Below are 11,084 nucleotides of genomic sequence, written 5' to 3'. Positions count from 1 at the left end.
GGTTGAGGTCAGTGGGCTGACTGTGAACGCTCTGAGAGACTCTGGGTTGAGGTCAGTGGGCTGACTGTGAACGCTCTGAGAGACTCTGGGTTGAGGTCAGTGGGCTGACTGTGAACGCTCTGAGAGACTCTGGGTTGAGGTCAGTGGGATGACTGTGAACGCTCTGAGAGACTCTGGGTTGAGGTCAGTGACAACGTAGTCTACAGTACTACTGCCAAGAGATGAGCTATAGGTGTACCTACCATTGGAGTCTCCTCAAAGCCTACCATTGACTATGTACATACCCAGCGTGCGACAGAGCTGCAGGAGTTGTGACCCGTTTTTGTTAGTTATGTTGTGTTGGATGTGCCTAAGGGGGTATATGGGGGAGGGAATGCTGCAACCTCCTGGTAGGTGTTTGTCTACCTGTGTGCTGAGGGTGGAAGGTTCTTGTCCAGTTCTGGCATTTAGGTCTCCACAGACTAGTACATGTCCCTGTGCCTGGAAATGATTGATTTCCCCCTCCAGGAGGGAGAAGCTGTCTTCATTAAAGTATGGCGATTCTAGGTAGCAGGTAGCACACAGGAGGACATTTTCTCTGTTGAGATCATTTCCTTTAGAATTTCTAGCCAAATGTAAAATGTTCCTGTTTTGATTAATTTAAAAGGGTGAGGGGTCCCGCAGGTCTGGTAGAGTATCTCGCTGGTCTGGGAGGGTGTCTCGCTGGTCTGGGCGGGGTGTCTATTGATCTGTTGCTCCTGTGTGAAGTGTTGGGTCTGCGTTTGAGGGCGATGTCCTTTAGAGTCTGGGTGAAGGTGGGCACCGCTGCCATGTAGAGGTGGACCTGATCGTAAAGGCTGTTCAAGTCCAGGGTGGAGTGGTGGGCCAGGAAAATATTTGGTTTTGAGCCACTGTCACGGGAAATACTTGCGTTTACCCGATGTATGGTAGTAGGGTGGAGATAACCACTTGTGCATTGGGGAAAGTAGAAGAAGCTTTTTCAATCACTCCCGTCAGTGCTGTGGCCACCCTTTCCCGCTGTGCTCTCAGGTCGTTGTGCCTGTGTGTATTATCATGTGGCTGGGTGAACCTAGTTGGTCCTCAGACAGAAGGTCTAGGGCGCGCTGGGTATTTGGACACCAGAGTTTAGACACTCTGTGTTTGGGAAAATGTTTATTTTCTTCTATATATTTCACATTTGAGTCCATAAGGAGTACAATATGTGTCTTCTGTATGTCCTCAGTGGGTGGGGTGGGGGGGGGTCCCCTGGGTTTGGGGTTCTTCATTTGTGTGTCCTGCTGTGATGTCGACGCTATGGTCAGGGTCTGGGGTGGACTGTTCTGCTGTGGTGTCAAGGCTTTTGTTGGGTGCTGAGGTGGGTTGTTCTGCTGGCTGCTCTGCGGGGGTTGCCTCCTCTGTAATGGTTGTTCTGCTGGCTGCTCTGCGGGGGTGGCCACCTCTGTAACGGTTGTTCTGCTGGCTTCTCTGCGGGGGTTGCCTCCTCTGTAATGGTTGTTCTGCTGGCTGCTCTGCGGGGGTGGCCACCTCTGTAACCGTTGTTCTGCTGGCTGCTCTGCGGGGGTGGCCTCCTCTGTAACGGTTGTTCTGCTGGCTTCTCTGCGGGGGTGGCCTCCTCTGTAACGGTTGTTCTGCTGGCTTCTCTGCGGGGGTTGCCTCCTCTGTAACGGTTGTTCTGCTGGCTGCTCTGCGGGGGTGGCCTCCTCTGTAACGGTTGTTCTGCTGGCTGCTCTGCGGGGGTGGCCACCTCTGTAACGGTTGTTCTGCTGGCTGCTCTGCGGGGGTTGCCTCCTCTGTAACGGTTGTTCTGCTGGCTGCTCTGCGGGGGTGGCCTCCTCTGTAACGGTTGTTCTGCTGGCTGCTCTGCGGGGGTTGCCTCCTCTGTAACGGTTGTTCTGCTGGCTTCTCTGCGGGGGTTGCCTCCTCTGTAACGGTTGTTCTGCTGGCTTCTCTGCGGGGGTGGCCACCTCTGTAATGGTCACAAGACATCCCCCTTACTCTCCTCCAGCAGTCTGTTCCTCTCCTCCAGCAGTCTGTTCCTCTCCTCCAGCAGTCTGTTCCTCTCCTCCAGCAGTCTGTTCCTCTCCTCCAGCAGTCTGTTCCTCTCCTCTACTGCTCTGTTCCTCTCCTCCAGCAGTCTGTTCCTCTCCTCCAGCAGTCTGTTCCTCTCCTCCAGCAGTCTGTTCCTCTCCTCCAGCAGTCTGTTCCTCTCCTCCAGCAGTCTGTTCCTCTCCTCCAGCAGTCTGTTCCTCTCCTCCAGCAGTCTGTTCCTCTCCTCCAGCAGTCTGTTCCTCTCCTCCAGCAGTCTGTTCCTCTCCTCCAGCAGTCTGTTCCTCTCCTCCAGCAGTCTGTTCCTCTCCTCTACTGCTCTGTTCCTCTCCTCCAGCAGTCTGTTCCTCTCCTCCAGCAGTCTGTTCCTCTCCTCCAGCAGTCTGTTCCTCTCCTCCAGCAGTCTGTTCCTCTCCTCCAGCAGTCTGTTCCTCTCCTCCAGCAGTCTGTTCCTCTCCTCCAGCAGTCTGTTCCTCTCCTCCAGCAGTCTGTTCCTCTCCTCCAGCAGTCTGTTCCTCTCCTCCAGCAGTCTGTTCCTCTCCTCTACTGCTCTGTTCCTCTCCTCTCCTGCTGATTGTGTCTACAGTTACAGACATGTTCCTCTCCTCCAGCAGTCTGTTCCTCTCCTCTACTGCTCTGTTCCTCTCCTCCAGCAGTCTGTTACTCTCCTCCAGCAGTCTGTTCCTCTCCTCTACTGCTCTGTTCCTCTCCTCTACTGCTCTGTTCCTCTCCTCCAGCAGTCTGTTCCTCTCCTCCAGCAGTCTGTTCCTCTCCTCCAGCAGTCTGATCCTCTCCTCCAGCAGTCTGTTCCTCTCCTCCAGCAGTCTGTTCCTCTCCTCCAGCAGTCTGTTCCTCTCCTCCAGCAGTCTGTTCCTCTCCTCTACTGCTCTGTTCCTCTCCTCTCCTGCTGATTGTGTCTACAGTTACAGACATGTTTCTCTCCACCTTCAGTCTCCGGGTCTGGTTGAGGGGTTGTTGTTGAGCTGGACTGTTTTTTGTGCTGACTCTCAATCTCCTCTCCTTCTCTCATTCATATTATGGGGACATACAGGGTACTAAGTGTGTAGAGGGTCATATATAATAATCTATTGATTGATGAATTGATTGGTCGATTGATTGATAAGGCCTGATGAAGTTATTCCAGTCCTATACCTCTATCGTGAGTGAGGAGGAGGAAGAGGAGGAGGAAGAGGAGGAGGTGTGGTGAGCTTTAGCGTTAATACTGGAGAAAGGCCTGTCCCAGTCTCCTCTCTATATGTACCACTAATGTAAATATCAAAACAGATACCAAACATTAAGAAACGGTAAGGAAGAGAAGAGTAACTGCAATGAAATGAAACCAGAGACCTGTGGAAAGAAGCCCTCTGATCTCCTCGTGTCCACCAGCAGGGGAGGAGCCAACGCCAGCAGGGGAGGAGCCAACGACAGCAGGGGAGGAGCCAACGCCAGCAGGGGAGGAGACAACGCCAGCAGGGGAGGAGCCAACGCCTCAGCTCAGCTCAGGACACAACACCTCAGCTCAGGACACAACACCTCAGCTCAGGACACAGCACCTCAGCTCCTGCTGTAACGGGTGGACGGAAGGCCGATTCCACCAAGCTCTGGCTCACCCTCACGTGTCTGAAGGACGCACTGTGGTCCTCTGACAACTTGTTGGAAGGGAAACGCGTGGAGACCACCCATCAGACAGTGGCCTTGATAGCTACGGAAGCCCTGAGGTGGTATGGACAAAATGCTAAATGACTTAAATGTAAATGTAAAATAGAGCCTCGACCCCAGACAAAGTATCACCACCACCATCTAAGGTCCCGGCCTGACAGTGCTGCAAGCGCCGAGGGGAGGGATCTCTTCTGGGCCCTGAAGGATGGGGCGGAGTTGATTCGGAAGAGCAGGAGGAGGCAAATTTGATAAGGACTCACCTCGTTCCTGCACAAAGGAGACAAGACAGCTTTTCTAATAAAGGGACTTTTAAACCGTTTTACATGTCTTTAAAAGGTATACTCTTTGAATTATAATGTGCACATTTGAAATGGCTTTTACAGATTGGGTATTTTTTAAAGTACTTGTTTCTTTTAACATATTTCAATGCAGTTTTGTATGCATATTGTCATTTTAAAGTGTACAAATGATTATGTTAAACCATGAGCTATTGCAATACCCATTTTTCAAAAATAAAAATCTGTTCTTATCAGTTTAATATCTGATATGTCCCCTATCTGGGGACAATATATTAAATGGATTTTTCCACAGTGAAGTAGGTTATACATAACTGTGCCATTATTCAGAATTCTGATTGTGTGCCGTCATAATTCGCTTGTATGAAATTTGGAGCTCCAGGCTTCCGTAGGGCTAAACGTGCCAAGCTGAAAACATGCGCTTCAGAAGGGTTCGATTATACGCCCAGGCTTTTATTTTACAATTAGTATCAGCAACGATCTGGGGCCATCTGTCTGTAATACACACATACAATTATTTTAGCGATCATTGTGGACATGTAGCCTATTGTAATCATTATGGAACTATGTAGCAGGTTAAACCTGGAGCCTGGCGCACGGTTCACGACAACTGGACTGTTGTCATACAGTTCAACGATTAGTGAGAATGGAAGTAGATTTATGTGATTATGGTTCAACCACTATTGGACACTTTTTCTCAGCATTCCAATATTTCATGGATGGAACTTGAATATGACAACTTTCAGCATGAATCAGTTTTATGAATCGATATCCAGTATTTCGTGAGTAGATAGATGCTCTCCAACCCAAAAGGCCTATTGGTATTTTATGTGCATGATATTTTTATTTTTTTTACCTTTATTTTCAATGACGGCCTAGGAACAGTGGGTTAACTGCCTGTTCAGGGGCAGAACGACAGATTTGTACCTTGTCAGCTCGGGGATTCGAACTTGCTGTAGTGACTGACTAAGCTTAATTGTAAACGTATGCCTCAACAGTGCCATGTTTGCAAAAGTTTATTATGCGAAGCTTCACACATTTAGTTAGGCAGCCAGGACCATAGTGCATCCTACGGAGTGGTCCTGGCCTGTCGGTCTCGCTCTCACTGCAGTCCAGTGCCATGGACATCTTTGAAGTTTGGCCTCTAGTCATTTAGGAGGGCAACTTTATAAAGGCCTCCTCATAATGACCTTATCATGCAAGGCTCTACAGACAGATTAAATAAATATATAGACTATTTTTGCGTTGATGACGAATGTATTGAAGTCGAGTGGTTCAACATGAAAATGTATTTTATTGACAACAAAGAACAGCTTGTTTCGCAACCTGCTGGTAGCGAAACAAGTAGAGACCACCCCCCCGGGCAGTGGCCATGGTAGCCACGGAAGCCCTGGGGTGGTACAGAAGAAAGGGGGCCTCGACCCGAGGCGAAGGGTCCCCCACAACACCCAAGGTCCCGGCGGGCCATTTTTATAAACTATCTCAGGAAGCGTTGATGTCACAAGGGAACTAGAATAATTGTCCACTTGGTGGCGCCAGACTTCCACCAACCGTCGCCTTGTTCAAGCTGTTCTTTGTTGTCAATAAAATACATTTTCATGTTGAACCACTCGACTTCAATACATTCGTCATCAACGCAAAAATAGTCTATATATTTATTTAATCTGTCTGTAGAGCCTTGCATGATAAGGTCATTATGAGGAGGCCTTTATAAAGTTGCCCTCCTAAATGACTAGAGGCCAAACTTCAAAGATGTCCATGGCACTGGACTGCAGTGAGAGCGAGACCGACAGGCCAGGACCACTCCGTAGGACGCACTATGGTCCTGGCTGCCTAACTAAATGTGTGAAGCTTCGCATAATAAACTTTTGAAAACATGGCACTGTTGAGGCACACGTTTACAATTAAGCTTAGTCAGTCACTACAATAAACTTCATATCATGCACATAAATTGCCATTACGCAGAAAATACTTTATATTGATGAATAAAAACTACACTGGTTCGATTCATCCTAAAAGTTAGGTTGAGGCGACTACATGATACTGTCCCTATACTCATCATTAGTTGCAACAACCTGGCCTATGAAGGAAAGTTAGGTTGAGGCGACTACATGATACTGTCCCTATACTCATCATTAGTTGCAACAACCTGGCCTATGAAGGAAAGTTAGGTTGAGGCGACTACATGATACTGCCCCTATACTCATCATTAGTTGCAACAACCTGGCCTATGAAGGAAAGTTAGGTTGAGGCGACTACATGATACTGTCCCTATACTCATCATTAGTTGCAACAACCTGGCCTATGAAGGAAAGTTAGGTTGAGGCGACTACATGATACTGTCCCTATACTCATCATTAGTTGCAACAACCTGGCCTATGAAGGAAAGTTAGGTTGAGGCGACTACATGATACTGTCCCTATACTCATCATTAGTTGCAACAACCTGGCCTATGAAGGAAAGTTAGGTTGAGGCGACTACATGATACTGTCCCTATACTCATCATTAGTTGCAACAACCTGGCCTATGAAGGAAAGTTAGGTTGAGGCGACTACATGATACTGTCCCTATACTCATCATTAGTTGCAACAACCTGGCCTATGAAGGAAAGTTAGGTTGAGGCGACTACATGATACTGTCCCTATACTCATCATTAGTTGCAACAACCTGGCCTATGAAGGAAAGTTAGGTTGAGGCGACTACATGATACTGTCCCTATACTCATCATTAGTTGCAACAACCTGGCCTATGAAGGAAAGTTAGGTTGAGGCGACTACATGATACTGTCCCTATACTCATCATTAGTTGCAACAACCTGGCCTATGAAGGAAAGTTAGGTTGAGGCGACTACATGATACTGTCCCTATACTCATCATTAGTTGCAACAACCTGGCCTATGAAGGAAAGTTAGGTTGAGGCGACTACATGATACTGTCCCTATACTCATCATTAGTTGCAACAACCTGGCCTATGAAGGAAAGTTAGGTTGAGGCGACTACATGATACTGTCCCTATACTCATCATTAGTTGCAACAACCTGGCCTATGAAGGAAAGTTAGGTTGAGGCGACTACATGATACTGTCCCTATACTCATCATTAGTTGCAACAACCTGGCCTATGAAGGAAAGTTAGGTTGAGGCGACTACATGATACTGTCCCTATACTCATCATTAGTTGCAACAACCTGGCCTATGAAGGAAAGTTAGGTTGAGGCGACTACATGATACTGTCCCTATACTCATCATTAGTTGCAACAACCTGGCCTATGAAGGAAAGTTAGGTTGAGGCGACTACATGATACTGTCCCTATACTCATCATTAGTTGCAACAACCTGGCCTATGAAGGAAAGTTAGGTTGAGGCGACTACATGATACTGTCCCTATACTCATCATTAGTTGCAACAACCTGGCCTATGAAGGAAAGTTAGGTTGAGGCGACTACATGATACTGTCCCTATACTCATCATTAGTTGCAACAACCTGGCCTATGAAGGAAAGTTAGGTTGAGGCGACTACATGATACTGTCCCTATACTCATCATTAGTTGCAACAACCTGGCCTATGAAGGAAAGTTAGGTTGAGGCGACTACATGATACTGTCCCTATACTCATCATTAGTTGCAACAACCTGGCCTATGAAGGAAAGTTAGGTTGAGGCGACTACATGATACTGTCCCTATACTCATCATTAGTTGCAACAACCTGGCCTATGAAGGAAAGTTAGGTTGAGGCGACTACATGATACTGTCCCTATACTCATCATTAGTTGCAACAACCTGGCCTATGAAGGAAAGTTTACAACGTAGGTGAACACAGGTTGAGAGACTTTTGAGTAATCAAGGTGACAGACATTATTGACACATTCAATACCGCCTTGTTCAATCTTCCCTTCATCTCGCTGCCCGAGAGTGTAATCATTAGTCCAACAGTTGCAAACGAGAGTTTCCATTGGACAAATTCAGGTATGTTTTATCCCCATTTGGTTCCGCTTTAAGAAACTTTTTTCAACGGAATCGACGGAATGAACACACCCCTGATCACACGCAAACACAGATCATTTTCAAAACCGTCACATAAAAACAGCACAATCCCTTTGATCGTTGGATAATTCCTTCTGGCACCTACATGCTCTCCTCCTCTCACCTTTAACCTTCGCTTGTGGACTTCAGTGCACAACACATCAGCTGTCTGTGACCAGGCGAAAAAAAACCTTACCAAGCCAAACCTTCATGTCATAACCACTCACTGCTACACACAGCCGACAATAGAGTACCACAGTATGAGTCATAATACCCATAATGCCTAGCGGTCAAACAGGGAAATGGTTCCAAGTATTTCAGCAAGGCCATTTTCTTGCCTGCAGAAATTCTCCCCCCCCACTTCTAATTTACTTCATTTTGTGGCGAGAGTCAAATACTTTCTATAGAACAAACTTCACGTCAGGATAGGCAACCCGAAAGGAATAATTAATGTATGTGCGTTACATTAAACATAGATGAGGGAGTAAAATGTTGGCAAGCAATAAACATTTCAGAACAACTACTAGTCGAATAAGACATGGGAGAGATGATGAATTTTGGCAAAGAGATTCATTTATAGACTAATACACTTGAAACAAACCAAACCCGAAAACTGCAGACACACAGTGGGGCAAAAAAGTATTTAGTCAGCCACCAATTGTGCAAGTTCTCCCACTTATTTTCCACCATAATTTGCAAATAAATTCATAAAAAAATCCTACAATGTGATTTTCTGGATTTTTTTTCTCATTTTGTCTGTCATAGTTGAAGTGTACCTATGATGAAAATTACAGGCCTCTCATCTTTTTAAGTGGGAGAACTTGCACAATTGGTGGCTGACTAAATACTTTTTTTACCCCAGTGTATATTGACTATGACAGCTGATATGAATGGTGAGTTGATCATCACATCAACGTTTATTCGTCACGTGCACAGGATACAGGGTGGAAACGGTCCAGTGAAATGTTCACTTGCATCATATATACATTACAACACGCCCGGTCTCGGAAGCTAAGCAAGGTCAGGCCTGGTTAGTCCTTGGACGGGAGACTGCCTGGGAATACCAGGTGCTGTCAGCATTTCTGTCCCTCATGGTACTGTACTCTTGTACTATTTAAAATCAGGAAACAACCTATTGCAGTTTCTCAATCATCTACAAGCATTTTTTTTGGAACAAGGTTGTTGAGTTTTTAGAACAGAGTCCATAAGACACAGAGCTGTTGCAAAACAGTAAATGTATTTTCAAAATGTAGACCATATATTAGATAGATTTTTGGAATAGGGAGATGGAATAGGGGCCTGCTCCGTCCACTCCACGCATCGACCTGGTATTGCAGTACCTCCAGGAACGGTGCGCCCCCTGCCGTTATTATTATATTACAAATTAGCTCCATAATATCGACAGAAACATGGCAAACGTTGTTTATAATCAATCCTCAAGGTGTTTTTCAAATATCTATTCGATAATATATCCACCGGGACAATTCGTTTTTCAGTAGGACGGAGTGGAGTAATGGCTACCTCTGTATTTTACCGAAAGTCACTCTGGCAGCATCAGGTCACAATGCCTGAGACACCTTGGGGAATACGGAGAAAGAGTAACCTGGTTGATAGCCCATTCACTGCTCAATAGGGACGCATTGGAACACAGCACTTTCAAAACATGAGGCACTTCCGGATTGGATTTCTCTCAGGCTTTCGCCTGCAACATCAGTTCTGTTATACTCACAGACAATATTTTTACAGTTTTGGAAACTTTAGTGTTTTCTATCCTCAGCTGTCAATTATATGCATATTCTAGCATCTTGTCCTGACAAAATATCCCGTTTACTACGGGAACGTTATTTTTCCAAAAATGAAAATACTGCCCCCTCGTCAATGTCAATGATGACTAGATAGTGTTGGTCAAGTCAGTCACCTATTCTATTGAGTATGACAGCTGATATGAATGGTGAGTTGATCATCACATCAAAGTTTATTTGTCACACAGGATACAGGGTGGAAACGGTACAGTGAAATGATTACTTGCAAGCTCTCCTAAACAAAAATATCCACAAATAACTAAGTAATAAAGTTGTTAAAAAAATAAAATGGTTGATTGGAAATATATACACAATAGCAATATACAGTATGAACTCTGAAATGTGTGTAAGTTATGTACTGGTATCTTTACCTGTATGAGTGGCAGTCCATGTTATCTAATGTACAGTGGGGAGAACAAGTATTTGATACACTGACGATTTTGCAGGTTTTCCTACTTACAAAGCATGTAGAGGTCTGTAATTTTTTTATCATGGGTACACTTCAACTGTGAAAGACGGAATCTAAAGCAAAAATCCAGAAAATCACATTGTATGATTTTTAAGTAATTCATTTACATTTTATTGCATGACATAAGTATTTGATCATGTTGCCATGTTGTGCTGCTACCATGTTGTGTTGCCATGTTGTGCTGCTACCATGTTGTGTTGCTACCATGTTGTGTTGCCATGTTGTGCTGCTGCCATGTTGTGTTGTCATGTGTTTCTGCCATGTTGTGTTGGCATGTTGTGCTGCTACCATGTTGTGCTGCTGCCATGTTGTGCTGCTACCATGTTGTGTTGCCATGTTGTGCTGCTGCCATGTTGTGCTGCTGCCATGTTGTGCTGCTACCATGTTGTGTTGCTACCATGTTGTGCTGCTGCCATGTTGTGTTGTCATGTGTTTCTGCCATGTTGTGTTGGCATGTTGTGTTGATACCATGTTGTGTTGTCATGTTGTGCTGCTACCATGTTGTGATGCTACCATGTTGTGTTGCCATGTTGTGCTGCTACCAATTCAATTCAAATTTTATTTGTCACATACACATGGTTAGCAGATGTTAATGCGAGTGTAGCGAAATGCTTGTGCTTCTAGTTCCGACAATGCAGTAATAACCAACAAGTAATCTAACTAACAATTCCTAATCTACTGTCTTATACACAGTGTAAGGGGATAAAGAATATGTACATAAGGATATATGAGTGAGTGATGGTACAGAGCAGCATAGGCAAGATACAGTAGATGGTATCGAGTACAGTATAT

General features: G+C 45.5%; 2 pseudogenes; both read left to right on the top strand.

Moving 5' to 3' along the window:
• The first annotated feature begins 4,200 nt into the window (after positions 1-4,200).
• LOC135509804 (U2 spliceosomal RNA) lies at positions 4,201-4,356 on the top strand (annotated as a pseudogene).
• A 4,899-nt stretch (positions 4,357-9,255) lies between these two features.
• Positions 9,256-9,383, top strand: LOC135509803 (U2 spliceosomal RNA; annotated as a pseudogene).
• Positions 9,384-11,084: the final 1,701 nt, after the last annotated feature.

This window comes from Oncorhynchus masou, chromosome 22, assembly GCF_036934945.1.
Source record: "Oncorhynchus masou masou isolate Uvic2021 chromosome 22, UVic_Omas_1.1, whole genome shotgun sequence".
NCBI lineage: Eukaryota > Metazoa > Chordata > Actinopteri > Salmoniformes > Salmonidae > Oncorhynchus > Oncorhynchus masou.
This window is presented reverse-complemented; position numbering and strand designations above follow the sequence as displayed.